Below are 20,398 nucleotides of genomic sequence, written 5' to 3' on the forward strand. Positions count from 1 at the left end.
CTCATGACCTGTGCACAGAATCGTATGTAGTTAGTATACGATCTGCGGAGGAATAGAACAACTGGACCTGCGTTTGGGTTTCCATTGACCCCCCTGAATGGAAATCTAATCTGCTTAAAAAAATGGTTACCTTTGGAAACCTGCGGACCCCATAGATTATAATGGTGTCCAGCGGGGTTTCCACCTCAAAAAATGAAAATGCAATATGGAAGGTAGTGAATGCAAAAATAAAATGACTAGTTAGAGAATCCTGAATGAGATCACATGACAGGAGAGATAATATGTCTCTGGGCAACTAGTAAGTGCTCTGGGACCTGGTTATCCCCATTGTATCCCCATATATGATAATGTCCTTAGGCCAGGTCGGTCAGAACCAATTGATCCCCATTTGCAATTGTTTTGGTAAAAAACTTAATCTACCGCTACATTATAATCCAGAGGAAGAGAAAAATATAAGGAATTAAGCAAATCTTCCCCTAGCAAAGATAAAACCCCATTCCTGATCAAACATAGATGAACCAATAAAGCAGAATTCTTTAGGTGGACATATAAGTTTAGCCTATTTCTGTTATAAGAAGCCATTACCTGTTAGTGCTGTGACCTGATCCCGAGGTGTGTACTCTCCAGAATTACGACTGTTATGGTGAAGATGTCTTGTTACTTGTGGAGACTGAACTTCTTATTTCTCGGTTGCCTTTAAGAAGAGATTTTGCATGTATAGCTTTCACTGTAAAAATATATTGTGGCCACTGATTCTGATTCACAATGAAACCTGCCCACTTGACTGTATGTTGCATTATAGAGTTACGTGTCTAATTTCCATACAGAAAGCACAAATCATGACAGGGCACGTGTCTCTAATAAAGTGGCCATTCAGTGGCTATGCCAGGTGAATTTTCACGTATGGCCTGTGCCAACTGTAAAGTTTGGTGGAGGAGGTATACGGCTATGGGGTTGTTTTCATGGGTTGGCGCAAGTTCCTCAGATGCAATAAAGGGAAATTTTTATGTTTCAGCATGCCAAGACATTGTGACCATTGTATGGTCCTAGCTTTGTGGGAACAGTTTGGAGAAGACCCCCTTCTGTTCCAGCATAACCGTGACCCAGTGCACAAAGCAAGGACTATATAGGAATGGTCGGGTGACTTGACTTGCCACAGAACCCTGACCTCAAACCGATCAAACACCTTTGGGATATACTAAAACTCAGCCCTCTCACCCAACATCAATGTCTGACCTCACAAATGCTCTTCTGAATGGTCAAGAGAGGTGTCCTAATAAGTCTGTCCATATCGTGTTTGACGCTTGGCCATATCCATCCCATGGAAGTTCTGACACAAATATGAACATAGGATAATTTTGCTTCTATTGAAAGCGTAACTTAAAGCTTCTGGGCCCCATTGTAAAATCTCTAACAGGCCCTTCCAACCTTGTGTCATTTAGAATACTGGTACACTATGTGACAGCGGGGCCTTTGGGACCCCCACAAGGCCCAGGACCCGGTAACAACGGCTACCCCTGCACCTTCTATAGCTATGCCCCCGATACATACAGAATATCTGAATCTGCATAACAAGTGACTCTAGGTTCACACCTGCGTTCAGCTGTCCGTTCTGTGGTTTCCGTCTTCTGCATGCCAGAAGACGGAAACCACAGACCGGGTCCGGCCGTGAGCGGCGGTGAGCATTTTATGCTCTCTACCGCGAAACCGTTTTTTTAAAAAATCCGGACACAGAGTACTGCATGTCCGACTCTGTGTCTGGATTATAAAACCCGGTTTCGCGGCGGAGAGCATAAAACGCTCACCGCCGCACAGCTTTCTTATTCAAATGAATGGGTGAGAAAGACTCCTGCAGGTTTCCGTCTCCTGCTCTGTTTTATGCAGGAAACAGAAACCTGAAGTACAGAGTGTCGGCGCAGATGTGAACGAGCCCTTAGTAGGTTTTTTTGGTAAGTGACAAAAAAGAATACAACACATGACTGAACTTCTGTTTTATAAATAACCAACATAAAAAATGAGGTATAAAGTGCAACTTCTGTATAAACAAACATCCTCTAGGAACAGAAAAACACACTAAAGTAGTTTTGCATGAAATATTTACATTTACATGGGAACCTCGGGAAGAACAAGTGTAAACCCAGGCCCAGGTTTCTTCAGTTTTTTCCCTAAAGGACAGGATGAGCTGCAATACCACACGCAGCCTGTGGACCAGTGTGGCGCTGTTTCTGGAGAAAGGCAGCCATGTCATTTCTAATCCTCTACAATCCTGATAACCAACATTGGCAATTGCTCTTTCAGTAATCTCACACATGTCATTATTTTACTTCCATGTGTTATCGAACTATGAACAGTATTTTGTCTTCATTCATTTCCACCAAACTGGCATTTTTAAGTAACAGAAGGTTAGGCAGAAAATGGCGTATTTGTATATTTTCTATATCTTAGAAAAGCAGGTAGTAGTGTTGTTTGGTGGGGTGGGGTGGATGTTAATCGTCGTAAGGAAAATCCTGAGGAGCATTGCTGATGTTGTCTTGTGGGCTGTTGGGGCTTGAGCCATCAAACATTGGTTCCCAGTAATCATGAATCTTTCCCTGGGTTAAAGGAACAAAAAAGGAAAAAGGTTGTCTTTTTGGTTTTTTTTTTTATAAAACACATATTTACTTAAAATAGGATTTTTCCCATTAAGAAATTACAATTTGTAGAAAATTTAAAATTTTTTTTAAATTTTTCTGCAAATAAAAGGTAATAACGTTGCAGAGTTCTACAGATTTCTCTCCCTTTTGTCTGGATTGGTGGCCACTGCATACCTCCATGAATACATAACCATTCTATGCTCTGGGACGTGTCAGAAACCCAGCCATGATTTCCTTCCTGCGGTCGAGTTATTTACTCCTTGCCTGTCCACAATAAGAAAATCATGGCTGGGATTCTGACAAGTCCAGGAAGATGGAAATTCCTACATTCATGGTCGTATCCATTGATAACCGATCGAGACAACAGATATCACCACTAAGATGATTAGAAGAAATCTTTAAAACTTTATTTGCCAAAAATGTGTAATGGTCTCCATATATAATATGGTTCTGTTCACGGGAAAACCCCCTTAAAGGGAATTAAAGAAAGAATTGCCAGACATTGGGATAGTAATATAAAGCTGTGTGTTTTACCTGAATTGGGCGAGAATAAAGTAGCAGTTCTTGCCATCTGCCGTGTATTCTGGCAACTAAATCCTTCACCTGAAAAAGCAAATAAGGTAAATAGGATTAGTACTGTGTTGGAGAACCCAAAAACCCCATAAGAGATTATAATGATGTGACTTATAGGACATATTGGTGGGGGTATCGGACCTCACTAATCTGATATTGATGACCTATCCCAAGTATAGATGACCTGGAAAATCACCTTAGCTGAGAATAGAAGAGATCCTCCCAATCCTACAGAGCGGGACAGCTGAGGCGAGATCCTCACCCGTCTACATGTAACATCCATTTCTGAGCTTCGGGTTTCTATTATGTTACTTCTAAACTCATGAAATGTGACAACGTAGAAACCATACAGATGGAAATACTGCACCTTCGTCCGGTAGAAATATCTCGCCCCCTCCCGGATATCGCTCTTTATCTGCTTCTCCAGCTCAGCGCACAGTTTCTGCAGATATTTCTGTAGCAAAATAAATAAAATGTAAAATAAGCCTTACAGATCATTTCATTATTCTGCAGAGTGTGAACGTTACCCAATACTTACACATGCACTATCGCACTTACCCGCTGTACAGAAGGCGGCTCATCTCAGCTACTTGCATCATGTACAAGATGTAAAAGGCTGAATGTCAGATAGTAGGTCTGAAAAACAAAATGGATAGGGAAATCAGATGAAAACCAGCGGCCATGTCACTTTTTTAGTAAGAGATCTGTACAAAAGGTGCTGGAAAATAGTGAAACAGAAAATTATGAAAAATATCCACTTCTATATTGGTTGTAGGAAACAATGGCAGAGGCAGCTGGATGCGGGTGTCAGGCCCCACCGATTTCCCATACCGATGGCCTACCCTATTAAATGAACGTACGCAAGCTTCCATTATATGCAGCCAAATACACTGAAAAAAAAGGGGGCGCCAAACAAGGCTGGCGGGGGCATATGGCATATTCAGAGTGAGTCGTGCCACAGTGTACAATCTTCTTGTATTACTCCAACGCTGCACAACTAGATTCCGAGCCAGGACACAAAGATTCCTTCAGGCCAGGGAAACATTGCAACTTTATTTTTCCGCTAGCGCTACTCATCGATATGAACTATCGGGTCACAGTCTACATTACTGCAAGCAACTTAGACTGAACACAATGCCAGAGAGGTTTCCAAACTAGCTCAAAGAGGAGACGTTGCTTACAGGACCCAATCCAACCTCATATTTCACAAAACCCTTGAAAGGATTAAGCAATGACCTGTTGGTTACCATGGCCGGCTACTCCACTTTTTGTTGGCGCAAGTCTTGATTCATTGAACCAAGGTCAACAGATTTCTTGTATTCTATCACAGCAAAGTAAAAACCCCAACAAAATGGCTAAAGCTCCGTTCACATCTGCGCGGGGCCCCCTGAAAAACGGCAGATGAAGATATCCTGCATGGAGGACTTTCCTCCGCCAGTTTCAGTTTAAAAGCGACAGACACCTAATAGACCCCATTGACTATAATGGGGCTCCACTGGGCTCCATGTGTAACCGGTAACAAGGGATCAATTGTGTTATTGCACAAAGAGTTAAATCCATTGACATACAACCAATTATTCCACATTATCGTCTCCCAGTGAGCGGGAAACGGACTGCGGAGTTTGATGCCCAGGGGCCGGTTCTGTCGACTCTACACCATCATCTATTTCCAGGATCCTGACCGGCAGAAGATGAAGTGTATGTGCCCTGCCCCCCTTATCAGATTTGGACATTACAGAACTTTAGCGCTACGAGTATCACATATGTTTGAAACACTATTATATGGGAATTCTACTGAGGGATATTATTGTATGGTTTCTAAGCGGTTTATTTTGTATTGGGGATATTTTCGAGGGATAATACTGTATGCAGGTACGCAGTTTGGGGTTTGGTAGGTCAGGGTAGGCCTCCATATCAAATGTTCACCTTGGGGCCCCCATTCCTAGTTACGCCACTGTGTGATGTCATGATATTAGTCATGACACCCCCTAATAGTATTGGAATAACTAGGAATGGCGGAGCCCCGTGGCGAACTTTTGACATGCCCCCCCCAACCGACGACCTCGACCAACCCCCTCCTCCGCACTCCATTATGCCCCATAGTGCCCCTTGCACACAGTATTATGTCTCTTAGTGGCCCCTGCATACAGTATTATGTCCCTCAGTGGCCCCTCCACACAGTATTATCCCCATAGTGGCCCCTGCACACAGTATTATCCCCATAGTGGCCCCTGCACACAGTATTATACCCCATAGTGGCCCCTACACACAGTATTATACCCCATAGTGGCCCCTGCACACAGTATTATACCCCATAGTGGCCCCTGCACACAGTATTATCCCCCATAGTGGCCCCTGCACACAGTATTATCCCCCATAGTGGCCCCTGCACACAGTATTATCCCCCATAGTGGCCCCTGCACACAGTATTATCCCCCATAGTGGCCCCTGCACACAGTATTATCCCCCATAGTGGCCCCTGCACACAGTATTATCCCCCATAGTGGCCCCTGCACACAGTATTATCCCCCATAGTGGCCCCTGCACACAGTATTATCCCCCATAGTGGCCCCTGCACACAGTATTATACCCCATAGTGGCCCCTGCACACAGTATTATCCCCCATAGTGGCCCCTGCACACAGTATTATCCCCCATAGTGGCCCCTCCACACAGTATTATCCCCCATAGTGGCCCCTCCACACAGTATTATGCCCCATAGTGGCCCCTCCACACAGTATTATGCCCCATAGTGGCCCCTGCACACAGTATTATCCCCATAGTGGCCCCTACACACAGTATTATCCCCATAGTGGCCCCTGCACACAGTATTATGCCCCATAGTGGCCCCTGCACACAGTATTATCCCCCATAATGAACACCTATAAACAATTATTATACTGTGGAGTCTTTTCAGACCCCAGAGTATAATAATCGGAGACCCAGGGGGAGAAAAACATTAAAAAACAACTCTGTTACAATCTGAAGACATGAAGACATCTTAAATGCCAGAGTTCCCCTTTAACACTATCGTTACCAGGTATAGCACACTATTACACGTACACCGCACACACACATATATAGATGTAAGCGTTGCCATCAGTGGGTGCTGAAATATCAGTTTATAGTGCGATATACACACAGATCACCGGCGTGAACCATTACATGTTGCAGGTAACACATTGTGTAATGTACGGTGTGAATTGTACAATTCTGTAATGAAAATGAAGTGTGAATAAAAGCAAGACCGGACTACAAAGTGATCCGGCACAGGATTACAGCACGGCCATTCATCTTACTTTACCACATGACTGTTTAACCCATTCCCCGCCAAAAAAAAGGACCCATTCACAAAAAAGCGACTGCCGATAAGTGACCGCCGAGTCAGCCATCTTGTCACAATATGGATTGCGGTAGTGTAAAGATTTCCCTATCACCGGCCTGGTCACCATTTACATTTTTACGCGATCGATTCACCAATCAATAACAATCGTATTTTGCGGATATCGGCGAGTTATTGTGTCCTATGATCAGGATGGGGGTCAATGTCTAGTGCAGCGGTTCTCAACCTGTGGGTCGCGACCCCGGCGGGGCTTGAACGACCAAAACACAGGGGTCGCCACATACCTCCCAACCGTCCCCGTCGGTGGGAGGTATGTCCCGGTTTCAACTGATCGGCGCCCGGAGGACGCCGATGAGTTGAAAACACAGGTGATTAAAGCAGGAACTGACACAGCCAGCTCCTGCTTTAACGCTGTGCTGCGGCTTCTGTATGTGTAGCCGCGATGTGATGACATCACATCGCACCTACAACTATATGAGTGAGCGAGACTGAGCGGGCAGCGAGGGAGTGTTGGAAGGTGAGTGTAAGAGGGGTTTTTTTTTGTTTTTGTTTTAAACATTAAGGTGGAACACAATGAAGGGGCAGATGAAGGAGGGACGGCATGACACTGGGGGTAGAGATGGAGGGACATGAAACTGTGGGCAGATGAAGGGGGGGAACGGCATGACACTGGGGGCAGAGATGGAGGGACATGAAGCTCTGGGCAGATGAAGGGGGGACGGCATGACACTGGGGGCAGAGATGGAGGGACATGAAACTGGGGAACAGATGGGGACATGAAACTGGGGGCAGATGAAGGGGGGTATGGCATGACACTGGAGGCAGAGATGGGGGGACATGAAACTGGGCAAGAGATGGGGGACATGAAACTGGGGGCAGAGATGGGGGGGGACATGAAACTGGGGGCAAATGAAGGGGTTATATGAAACTGGGGGAGAGATGGCGGGGGGACATATAATGTACAGGTGACTGTAGGAGGATTATACTGTGTGGGAGCACATGAAAAATGAATGAGAATGGGTAAAGTCAACATAAAAGTGGGCGGAGCTAAATTTGCAACGGCACTCTGTGCGCGCCGCATATTTTCTCCCTCTTTCTAATCTTTAAAAGTTGCGAGGTATGCCTAAAGACATCAGAAAATACATATTTCTGATGGCTTTAGCCACTGAGAAGCCGCACTACTGTCTGCAGCAACACTATTCAGCTGGAATGCACGCCGTTATGGACACATGTTCCAAACTGAATGGGGTCACTGCAACATGAGGAACTGTATTGCGGGGTCACGGCATTAGAAAGGTTGAAAACCACTGGTCTAGTGGAACACAACTTGCTATGGAATAGGAAAATCTTGCGTAATTGCTTTACATTCAGGGGTTAATAAGCGATCAGCAGTGCGTGTCCTGCAGGGTAACTTACATTGCTGGGGACCTATAGCATATAGTATTGCAGTCCTATAGGGAGTCCATTAGGAAATTCAGCCATAGAATGGATGCTATGCAGGATATCACACCTGTGTAATAATGGAGGGCAAGACACAAGAGCACATTGGGTTCAGCCCCCTTGGAGGTGACAGGGGGGAGCATTGCACAGGGTAGGCACTGAAAGGGTTACATGCTGACTGCATGAGGTAAATGTATAGGGCTAGGCAGGAGTGAGGGCAGTATACACAGTGCAGGGCACGGCACTAAACCCTGCTCCACCTGTACAGCTCCTACCGTGTCCGTGCAGGCTGTGCTCACACCACCGGCTCCCAGTCACATAAATCCCGGGGAAATCCTCTGTCACAGCCCGGCTGGCTCCGGCTTCCTCTTCCCTGTTCGGCTATAAGACATACGCAGCTTTCTGAGGACTCACAAAGACAGCAGCGCGGCTGGGAAGTGCAGATCACACATTAGCAGACAGGTAGCGATGCCTCACACACGCCCCCTAGTGGCGGCCGGGGAACTACAAGCTCAGTGCCCAGACTTCTGAGGAGATTGTCAGCACTGTATATATGGAGTATATAGCCCGTATATACAAGCATGTCATACACAGCATCATAGAAGATGGAAGAGTTCTCTTATGTTACACTATACAATGAATAGAATACAGATTACAGACTAGAGGAAGCTTTTTCCAGTCACAGTTATTGCCAACGATATATACAGGACAGGGCTGCACTTAAAGGGGCATGCGCACACTGGGAACCCAATTTTGGGCATAAGTGTTGACACACCTCAATCAGATATTATTGGTAAACCATACACCCCAATTTATGAAGAGCGGAAAGAGGGACAAAATGTGCGGCGCACGGCAAATTTAGCTCCGCCCTCTTTTATGTTGACTTTTTTTTTCATGTGACCCCCCACAGTATAATCCTCCTATAGTCACCCGTAAATTATATGTCCCCCCTCCATCTCTCCCTCAGTTTAATGTCCCCCCATCTCTGCCCCCAGATTTATGTCTCCCCCCCCTTCATCTGCTCACAGTTTCATTGCCCCTTTTATGGTCCCCTCAATGTTTAACACAAAAAACACTTATACTCACCTTCCAACGCTCCCCCGCCGCTCTCTCCGCGGTCACTCACATAGTTGTAGGCGTGATGTGACGTCATCATATCGCGTCTACACATGCAGAAGCCGGAGCGCAGCAGTAAGGCAGGAGCTCAGCTGTGACAGCCCCTGCTTTACTCGCTTATGTGTTCAACTCATCGCCGTCCGGACACCGATTAGATGAAACCGGGACATACCTCCTAAAATCCGGGACCGCGGGACAGAACACCGAATTTGTGAATGTCCCCCGGAAATCGGGACGGTTGGGAGGTATATCAATGGTCTGTATACAATGCATAAAACCCAGGTACACTAAATCTAGAGTAAAGCTCATTGTAAGAGGGGAAGAATTTTCACATGATCATTTTCTGTACCCTTAGTGCCAGAGTGCCCCGTAAAGATTAGAGTACCCCTAAAGAAGATTAGAGTGCTCCCATAAACATTAGCGTGCCCCGTAAAGATTAGAGTACCCCTAAAGAAGATTACAGTGCTCCCATAAAGAAGATTACAGTGTCCCCATAAATAAGAGTAGAGTGCCCCAATAACCATTGTCCGAGCCCTTTCAAATGATTGTTTTTTATAGACACCCAGGAACATGTATTACACATATATTCTTTCCATACATATTAGTAGTAACACTTTCTATAATATTGGACTATGGGCACGGCCGGCCCTCACACAGCGGTCACTTCTTCCCCATCTACTAATAATGCAGCACTAGAAGTTGCCATAAAGGTCTCTCCCAATATTCAGGACACTGAACTGTCCCACATGATGCCAACTCCACAGTGTATATGGCAGTGCAGGGCAATGAAACACTGCCAGGCAGGAGCTACCTGAGGGTCTCACGGCCATGACATCACGTCACCTGCGCACGGCCAACTGACATTCAGAACTTAACTGTCGACGGCGGAGAGAAGACTTTCTACGGATTGCTTTGGATTTTATTGAGCCTTTTGGACATTTTTTGATTGTGAGAGACGACCAGAATGGCGTCCATTGGAAGAGAAGAGGAGAAGAAGAGGAAGAGGGAAGAGGAGAGTGATGAAGAGGAGAAGAGAGAAGAGAAGAGGAAGAAGGAAGAGGAGAGTGACAGAGAGGAGAAGAAGAAAGAAGAGAAGAGAAAGAGAGAAGAGAGTGACGATGGATTAAAGAAGAACAAGAAAAGAAGAAGATCCCAGGATAAAGAATCGGAGGACCTGGAGCTGACCCCTGACAGCAGCCAAGACGCTGGACCATCAGGCCCCTACCCCGGCCTTACCATCGGCCGCTTCATCCTCCACAAGGAGTTGGGTAGGGGCAGCTTTGGCAAAGTAAGTTTTATCACTTCTTATTCATTTTGACCCTCATATTATTTTCTGTTGTCAACATTGCGGGCTGGGTAGATATTAACCCCTTAACCACTTCAGTACCGGGCCAATTTGCGGTTTATTTTGTATGTGCGGTTTTGAGGGCTGTAACATTTTTCCCGTATGTCTCACTCAACTAATTTTTGCGTCTTTTTTCAGGGACACATAGGGCTTTATTTTTATGTTGTTTTTATTCTCGAATGTGTTTTAATTTTTTTTATATCCGGGAAAATATAAACATAATAGGAGGGAAATTGTGTCTGGTTTTCAATGTATTTTTTTTATTATTATTATTATTTAGTAACACAAAGTGTCACTGAAAAACTTTATAAAATAGTTTTTCCTCTCCGTTATGGTAATTTTTATATTGCATGGTGTCGTCGGGGTGGGGCTATAACCTTTAATAACAGCATTTTATTAGCGTATTATTGTTTTTTTATATTATTATTATTTTATTTACATTTTTTAAAAACTTTTAATTATATTTTTATTTTGTTTTATTTTTTCAGATTGTGTCCCCATAAGGTGATAAAAGACCTTTGGGGACATCTGATCACTTTTTTTTGTATTGGAGGCTGATTTCTCCTATAACTGAGGCTGGTACATTTAGCCTCAGTTGCAGGAGCAATACAACCTCCTGCACGCTGTATACACAGTATACAGAGCTGATCTGGGTCCTGTAGCTCTTGAAAGACGCTACTCCCGGCGGATCACGTAACCGCCAGGTCAGAGGGTGGCCGCATCATGGCGGCGCCCATAGCCATGTATACAGCGCTCATTGAGCGATGTATACACAGCGATCGAGATGGCAGGGAAGCAGAAGAGATGACAGAATTCCGGCAAACACCAGGCATGGATGAATTAAAAACTTGAACCTTTATTCTTCAATCTGTAAAAACCAACAAACCATCCTATTCACAGGGAGTAACAAAGCTTATTCACCTTAGGCTACGCGTTTCGGAACGGCGGTTCCTTCTTCATGGCATATTAGCAGATTGTGAATACCTGACTTAAAGGGATTCTTTTTTTTCTAATTACCACATCGGAATAGCCTTAAGAAAGGCTATTTGTCTCCTACCTTTAGACTTGGTCTCCGCCACGCCGTTCCGTAGAAATACCAGTTTTAACCGGTATGCAAATGAGCTCTCTGCAGCAATGAGGGCAGGCCCCAGCGCTGAAAGGCCGATGAGCGCATCCCCATTGCTGCCCAGAGCTCTTTCCTGCGCCGCCTCCTTCTTCTACAGCAACTCCGCCTCTTCTGGCTTCTCTTGCACTTGTGGTTCTATACAGGAGCATAGAGAGGCCACCCCAAAATGTCCGCCGGTCAGCTCCTGTAATGAAATGCAAGAGCGGCTACCAAAAAAGGCCGCCATTTTTGGGTAGCCGCTCTTGCAGTTCAATACAGGAGCCGGCCGGCGGCCATTTTGGGGTAGCCGCTCTTGCAGTTTAATACAGGAGCTGGCCGGCGGCCATTTTGGGGTGGCCTCTCTATGCTCCTGTATAGAACTACAAGAGCAAGAGAATCCAGAAGAGGCGGAGTTGCTGCAGAAGAAGGAGGCGGCGCAGGAAAGAGCTCTGGGCAGCAATGGGGGGGATGCGCTCATCGGTGTTTCAGCGCTGGGGCCCGCCCTCATTGCTGCAGAGAGCTCATTTGCATAACGGTTAAAACCGGTATTTCTACGGAACGGCGCGTCGGAGACCACGTCTAAAGGTAGGAGATGAATAGCCTTTCTTAAGGCTATTCCAACGTGTTCATTAGAAAAAAAAAAGGTAGTTTAAAGGTAGAATCCCTTTAAAACCCCACACGTGATGGTGTCTCCACCCCTAATTAAAAAAAAAATAATCTGTGAATAAGCTTTATTAAGCTGCTCCCATACTGACATGAATACACTCTATATAACAGAATTGTGTCTATGTGCTGTCAGTTATTATGGATGAAGGTTATAAGTGAAATACATGAATAAAGATGTAATAATCACATACACAAATACCTCACAGCCACAAACATACAATAGTCGTCACTGCTTATGTAACAATCCTACCTGAATATAACTCTTACCACTACTGTGGTGAGCGAATACATTCTAGTGTGAAATGCTCTCTATCTCCCCCTAGTGGTAACATATGGTAATGCGTATGTCATTATGACTGCTTGTAACTACATGATAACAGATTTATCATTGTATAATTCACGATCTCAAGCACACTTATTAATAGAAAGTTCCCAATACATTACTCATAGGCAACCTGCAAGAAATGAAGATATAAATATATGTCTATAGGGTCTCCAGTACACTGAAGTTATATAAACTCTTAATAGTGCATAAATTAATGTGAGATAAACTAGATCTACTCTGCACATGTCTTATTAATACATAGAAAGGTAATGTTATGTACATATCGTTGATTTGATCTACAATAAGCACACTAATATGTAAGATTACCATGCAAGCACAATATTATAATTCTCCATGTGCACATTATGGGGATAAAGGAATAGACAGGAGCATATAGAGATGTAAATCCATAGGTCATATTATCCTGCTTTTGAATCGATACATCATCAAATCCATCAACCACAAGGGCACGTTGTAATATTTAGTATGAACTATAGCTACCGCTGCTATCATTATACTCGGGGGTCTTTGCAGACCCCCGTATATAATGATCGGCGGATCGGGAGAGGTAAGGGAAGATAAAAATCATGTTACTGACCTCTCCACGATCCTGCCTGACGTCTTTTCTGGCGTCTCTGATGTCACATGAACCCGGCCTGCGTCCCGGGTCATGTGATGTCAGACGTCATTAAACAAGGACGGCAGAGGAAAGGCAGCGGAGAAGACCACGTAGGAGCCGGAGACAGGTAAGTAACAGTAGTTTTTTATGTTTTTCTCCCCCCTGGGTCTCCGATTATTATACTCTGGGGTCTGAAAAGACCCAAGAGTATAATAATTGTTTATGGGTGTCCAATATGAGGGGATAATACTGTGTGCAGGGGCCCCTATGGGGGATAATACTGTGTGCAGGGGCCACTATGGGGGATAATACTGTGTGCAGGGGCCACTATGGGGGATAATACTGTGTGCAGGGGCCACTATGGGGCATAATACTGTGTGCAGGGGCCACTATGGGGGATAATACTGTGTGCAGGGGCCACTATGGGGGAAATACTCTGTGCAGGGGCCACTATGGGGGATAATACTGTGTGCAGAGGCTACTATGGAAGGTAATACTGTGTTAAGGGGCATAATACTGTGTTAAGGGGCCACTATGGGGGATAATACTCTGTGCAGGGGCCACTATGGGGGATAATACTGTGTTAAGGGGCCACTATGGGGCATAATACTGTGTTAAGGGGCCACTATGGGGCATAATACTGTGTTAAGGGGCCACTATGGGGCATAATACTGTGTTAAAGGGCCACTATGGGGCATAATACTGTGTGCAGGGGCCACTATGGTGGATAATACTGTGTGCAGGGGCCACTATGGGGCATAATACTGTGTGCAGGGGCCACTATGGTGGATAATACTGTGTGCAGGGGCCACTATGGGGCATAATACTGTGTGGAGGGGCCACTATGAGGCATAATACAACGCGCAGAAATGCGTAGGAGGGGGTCGGTCGAGGTCTTCGGCGGCGGTCGGGGGGGGGGCATATCAAAAGTTCACAACGGGGCCCTGCCATTCCTAGTTACGCCACTGATGTAGTGGAAGTTGTTTTGTTTTTGACATATAGACTGGGAGACAACCTGTCTCCAATAGTGCAGCCTCGCCTAGCTACTACTTGTATACCGTTTTGTAAAATTTGTCTCGTTATGGGATCTTGCATAAGAATAGGCATATTTCTGTGTATGAAGTTTTTAATAGAGTTAAACTGATTACTAAATGGGGTGGATAACACTACAGCGTTTTGTGATCTACTGGATCCATTATACTGTTTATTATGTACTTTGTCTTTAAGTAAAACCTCTCTGGGTATGGAATCCACTTTATTTGCTGCTCGTTGTAATGACCATTTGGGGGAACCTCTCATGTAATCTGTCCAAAGAAATCTGTTTTTTTTGTTCTTGGTATGAGGCATGAGTAGAACACGCACGTCGCGTGCGTATCAATTCGCCAACTGGGATGGATTTGAGTGTGTGATTAGGATGATGACTGCTGGCTAATAAAAGAGTATTGCCTGCTGTGCTTTTCCTATACACACTTGTATTGACACAACCAGTATTTAGATCCCCTTCCAACCAAACGTCCAGAAAGGATATTTTAGACGCCTGGTGGGAATAAACCTTCCCTGCCATCTGTCTGGGAGCTCCGACTGAAGTTACAGCCGGCTCCCAGCTTCAGCAGCTGCACGATCTGACTGGACGTACCAGTACATCCTGTCAGAACTAGGCAAACACTTTCCGGACGTTTATAGTCTATGGGCGGTCCGCAGTGGTTAACCCCTTAAGGACGCAGGGTACTTTGGGCCGTAAGACTCAGACCCCGTTCTTCAAATATGACATCTTTTACTTTATACTACAGTATTGCAGTGAATAGCAAAATCCCAGCAGTTCTATTAGAGGCTGCCTCTGGCATCATGCAATAGAACCAATGCTATGACAAGCCTGGAAGTCTTCATAGCAACCTCTGGTGACGTTCAGGAGGGCGGCGATCAGCGGAAAATGGCACAGTTTACACGCTGGGGTCGCGTTTGACCGCAGTCTGTAAAGGGTTAACAGCACCGACTGCTGCTGTTAGTGGCATGTCCTGGCTGTATTATACAGCTGGCATCTGCCGTGTATGGAGAGAGCTCAGCTCGTGAGCTCTCTCCATACAACCCCATGTGACCCATGACGTAATACTACGTCAAAGGTTGCTAAGGGGTTAATTGTATTCTAGGTCTATGGGGCGACTGTAAGGACACCCAGAGACTTTCCTGCCCCCATGACCACTGTTGTAGGCCCCATATCTCATCTGCTCTGTGTATCACCATAGTTAGGTTTAGTGTTAATACACCCAGAGACATAAGTATGGTAGATTACCTTTCTGTGTAGAAAATGGATCCATTTTGTTTTGAACATTGACCTCTATGTATACGGACGACCATCTGTTGGCATTCATTAAACGGATCAGAAAAACAGATGAAAAAAACAAAAAAACATGAACTAAATTGAGCCGAATGCTGATCCCAAACCGATCCATCCCGCCATCTTGTGCCTATTCTGTTCATCCCCATATGGTAATAGTAGAGACCCCCTTTATGGCCTTTCCATACACAATCCCAGAGCTGACACTCAGGGGTGAACCTGCTCCTTTCACCGCCCGAGCGAAGTACAGAAAGCCGCCCCCCCCTTGCCGGGAGGAGGGGGCGGAGCGGGGGCATGGCTTAGCGGAGGGGGCGTGGCGCCTCGAAAGGGGGCCGGGCTTAGCGCCGTTCGCCGGCAGAGAGCAGGCCCGGAGACTGCCTGCGCTCTGCCTGAGCGTGAGGGGAGGCTGCTGGAGCAGCGCTGCTCCAGTGGCCTCCCCAAACCACCGCTCCGTGCTAAGCCAGTCCAGGACAGCTTGTCCTGGACTGGCTTAGGTTAGAAAAAATGCCGCCCTCCCTGAGGCCCTGGCATAGTGCCGCCTGAAGCGCTCGCTTCAGGTTGCCTCATGGGAGGTGCGGCACTGCTGACACTACATGATGCGTATGAGCCCCTTTTCGATGTAACAACCATTTTCTATTTGTCTCCTTCAGGTTTTCCTGGCATCAGTCCCTGGCCGAAAGACCTTCATGGCCATCAAGACCATTGAGAAAGGAGAGGACGACATGGAGACCATCCTGAGAGAGCAGCAGATACTCGCCGCTGCCAGAGAATGCCCCTTCATCTGCCACCTCTATGCCGCACACCACTCTGAGCAGCGGGCATACATCATCACCGAGTATCTGTCTGGAGGCAGCCTGGCGGATTTGATAAAGATGTGCGGCAGCCTGAACATCGGCAACGTAAGGTAAGAAAAAGGGGTAAATACCGGGAGGGGGGGGGGGGAAGGGGGAGAAGGTAAAAGCTGAGGTGGAGGGTTGTAGTCAGGGCTTTGCTAACACTGAGATTTCTCTTTGTTCTTTCCATGAGATTCTACACGGCAGAGATCATTTGCGGACTTCAGTTCCTCCATGGACACGGCATCGTCCATCGGTAAGAACTTTCTTCCTTCTATGTCTCTCCTTTACGTTCTGAATTTCATGCACCCAGCTTTCCTAGGGTCCTGCCTGGCTATTCTGCCTGGTCTTGTATTTTCCCATCCCCCTTTTCCATTGTCATTGGGCAGATCCTCATTTTCTTCTTTTATTTCATTACAGTGACATCAAACCAGCGAACATTATGTTGGATGCAGAAGGGCACACCCGAATCATCGACCTGGGGCTGGCCCGAGATGGAATCACCGCCACCACCAAAATCTGTGGCGTGACGGGCACCTTCAATTATATGGCCCCAGAGGTGCATTTCAAGCAAGGATACGGCATAGCAGTGGACTGGTGGAGCTTAGGCATCGTGGTGTCCCAGATGTCAACAGGACGCCACCCGTTGTATGAAGGTTCCATCCGACGGGAAGGCTTCATAGCCAAGCTCACCAGACAGCCCGAATTTCCACCTGACATCGATGCGGACTTGAAACAACTCATCTTAAACCTGCTATGCAAGAATCCGAGGCAGCGCATGGGTTTGTGCAGGAACATCAAGGAACATCCATTCTTCTCTACCATCAGCTGGGAGGAACTGGAGCAGAGGAGAGCACGGCCACCTTTTACACCATTTCAGCCAGTTCTGGAGAAGGAACATCTACAGTGGCCTGAGGATTGGAGCGCCCTTCACCCAGCGGAACATCAGGACTATACATCACCAAGCTGGGATGACTTGCAGAACGCACCGGCGCCCACAGCCCAGAACTTGTCTCCTCCATGTCTCTGCTGCTCTGTACGACCACGGCTGCAATGAAACACCGACTCTCTCCTCCATCATGCCACACTTGCCAGGCCAGCGTGAAGATCGTCTACGTCACCAAGAGCGGCCTGTGCTCAGCCGAGCACAGGCCTGGTAAGTATGACGCACAACACACATCACATACACTACATGATAGGTATAGGCACCACACACACTACATGATAGGTATAGGCACCACACGTAGACACATAGAGATAGCGGCCATTGATCCTGGGATTTATTCCGATTGCCAGATTTGGGGTCAGGAAGGAATTTTCCCCTATGCTGAGGATAATTGGCCCATTCCTCACAGGGTTTTCGCCTTCCTTAGGATCAAAACACGGCCTTAAATAGGATTAGATGAGAAGTAAGTAGTAGTAATAGTAAGCTAAAAATAGGAATTAATAGGAAAAAAATGTAGTTACAAAACTCTAAAGATTAGATAAATGTATAAGAAACATAAATAGAATAGAAATCTAGGAAAAAAAAAAAACTAAAAAAAAAATAAGATATAACTTATAATTCACACATAAACACACACACACATAGAATATATACATATATACACTAGCTTAGTATAAAAATAGGATAATATGTACCGGTAGTTCTAATATTATAGTACCAAAAAAAATGGAAAAAAAAAATGTAAATAAAATATAATTTATAGATCTCATACATATATACACTAGGTTAGTAGACGTAGCTAGAAATAAAACTTAATACATAGTTATAAGATTATAGATTAGAGGGAAATATAGAAAAATTAAAATAAAATATGTTAGAACACACACACATATATATATATATATATATATATATATATATATATATATATATATATATATATATATATAGTGGCTCAGTAAGGGAAAATAGCATAATATATTGTTATACTGCATAGTAATAAATAGTACAATATAATAATATAATATCATACACATACATATAGACATAATATAATAGCACTATAGTAATATGACCCCTCCCCCATCTATAAATAAGATTAGTAACATACACATACATATAGACATAATATAATAGTAATATAATAATATAATATGACCCCTCCCCCATCTATAAATAAGATTAGTAACATACATATAGACATAGTATATATAATAGAAATTTAATAATATAATATGACCCCGCCCCATCTATAAATAAAATTCTGCCCTTTACCTCTTACATCTTTGTCCTTGTCTTTATTCTCATTGGATGTCCTTGTAGTAAATCTTGTACAGGCCTCAATGTCCTTTCTCCAGCACTCGGGATCTTCAGGGGTTTCCAATCTCACTTAAGTCATTTTACCTATAGATGTCTATAGGTGGTGTGAACAGAGCCCCAAAGGGTTGTCAGCTCTTCACCATCCCTTCCTGCAACCTGTGGTCGGACCTGACTGCAGGCGTTCACATTCCCTACAGCGCCTCTAGAGGTAATGAAGTATAACACACTTCGCACTAACATCACTGGGTTGTCCATGGACGTGTTGGGTCTTCTAGAACAAGAGGCTCTGCTTTTAGTCTTTTCCCATTCTGGGTAATAGTTGGGGGTCCTGGCTGGAGGACCCCCCTCTATTACCTCAGAATTCCCTGGGGCAGTATGAAAATGGGTTTTCTAAGAGAGACAGTAACTTTATTGGTTATATCATAAACAGTGAGGGTTTGTTACAGCGTATAAACCTAGATGTCACACTGGGTTCACACCAGCGTCCGGTCTCCGTACTCAGGTTTCTGTCTTCTGCCAGCAGAAAGACGGAAACCTGTCAGACAGTGTCCGGCTGTGAGCGCCGGTGAGCGTTTTATGGTGAAGATGTCTTGTTACTTGTGGAGACTGAACTTCTTATTTCTCGGTTGCCTTTAAGAAGAGATTTTGCATGTATAGCTTTCACTGTAAAAATATATTGCGGCCACTGATTCTGATTCACAATGAAACCTGCCCCCTTGACTGTATGTTGCCCTATAGAGTTACATGTCTAATTTCCATACAGAAAGCACAAATCATGACAGGGCACGTGTCTCTAATAAAGTGGCCATTCAGTGGCTATGCCAGGTGAATTTTCACGTATGGCCTGTGCCAACTGTAAAGTTTGGTGGAGGAGGTATACGGCTATGGGTTTGTTTTCATGGGTTGGCAGAAGTTCCTCAGATCCAATAAAGAGAAAATTTTATGTTTCAGCATGCCAAGACATTGTGACCATTGTATGGTCCTATCTTTGTGGGAACAGTTTGGAGAAGACCCCTTTCTGTTCCAGCATAACCGTGACCCAGTGCACAAAGCAAGGACTATAAAGGTATGGTCGGGTGACCTGACTTGCCACAGAACCCTGACCTCAAACCGATCAAACACCTTTGGGATATACTAAAACTCAGCCCTCTCACCCAACATCAATGTCTGACCTCACAAATGCTCTTCTGAATGGTCAAGAGAGGTGTCCTAATAAGTCTGTCCATATCGTGTTTGACGCTTTGCCAGATCCATCCCATGGAAGTTCTGACACAAATGTGGACATAGGATAATTTTGCTTCTATTGAAAGCGTAACTTAAAGCTTCTGGGCCCCATTGTAAAATCTCTAACAGGTCCTTCCAACCTTGTGTCATTTAGAATAATGGTACACTATGTGACAGCGGGGCCTTTGGGACCCCCACAAGGCCCAGGACCCGGTAACAACGGCTACCCCTGCACCTTCTATAGCTATGCCCCCGATACATACAGAATATCCGAATCTGTATAACAAGTTAGTAGGTTTTTTTGGTAAGTGACAAAAAAGAATACAACACATGACTGAACTTCTGTTTTATAAATAACCAACATAAAAAATGAGGTATAAAGTGCAACTTCTGTATAAAGAAATGTCCTCTAGGAACAGAAAAACACAGAAAAGTAGATTTGCATGAAATAACATTTACACGGGAACCTCGGGAAGAACAAGTGTAAACCCAGGCCCAGGTTTCTTCAGGTTTTACCCTAAAGAAAAATTGTTGCAGTCACAGATGTGTTAGAAGAGGATCAGTAAAGTGACAGGT

The 20,398-nt window shown here is 45.0% G+C and overlaps 1 long non-coding RNA gene across 1 annotated transcript; it reads right to left on the bottom strand.

Annotated features, from left to right (window-relative positions):
• Positions 1-2,473: 2,473 nt before the first annotated feature.
• On the bottom strand, positions 2,474-3,661 carry LOC142182949 (uncharacterized). Its single transcript, XR_012711763.1, has 3 exons — positions 3,574-3,661; positions 3,168-3,236; positions 2,474-2,591 (listed from the first exon to the last, which is right to left on the bottom strand). It is a non-coding gene; the product is annotated as an uncharacterized LOC142182949 (long non-coding RNA).
• Between the last annotated feature and the right edge of the window lie 16,737 nt (positions 3,662-20,398).

The sequence above is a fragment of the Leptodactylus fuscus genome, chromosome 10, assembly GCF_031893055.1.
Source record: "Leptodactylus fuscus isolate aLepFus1 chromosome 10, aLepFus1.hap2, whole genome shotgun sequence".
NCBI lineage: Eukaryota > Metazoa > Chordata > Amphibia > Anura > Leptodactylidae > Leptodactylus > Leptodactylus fuscus.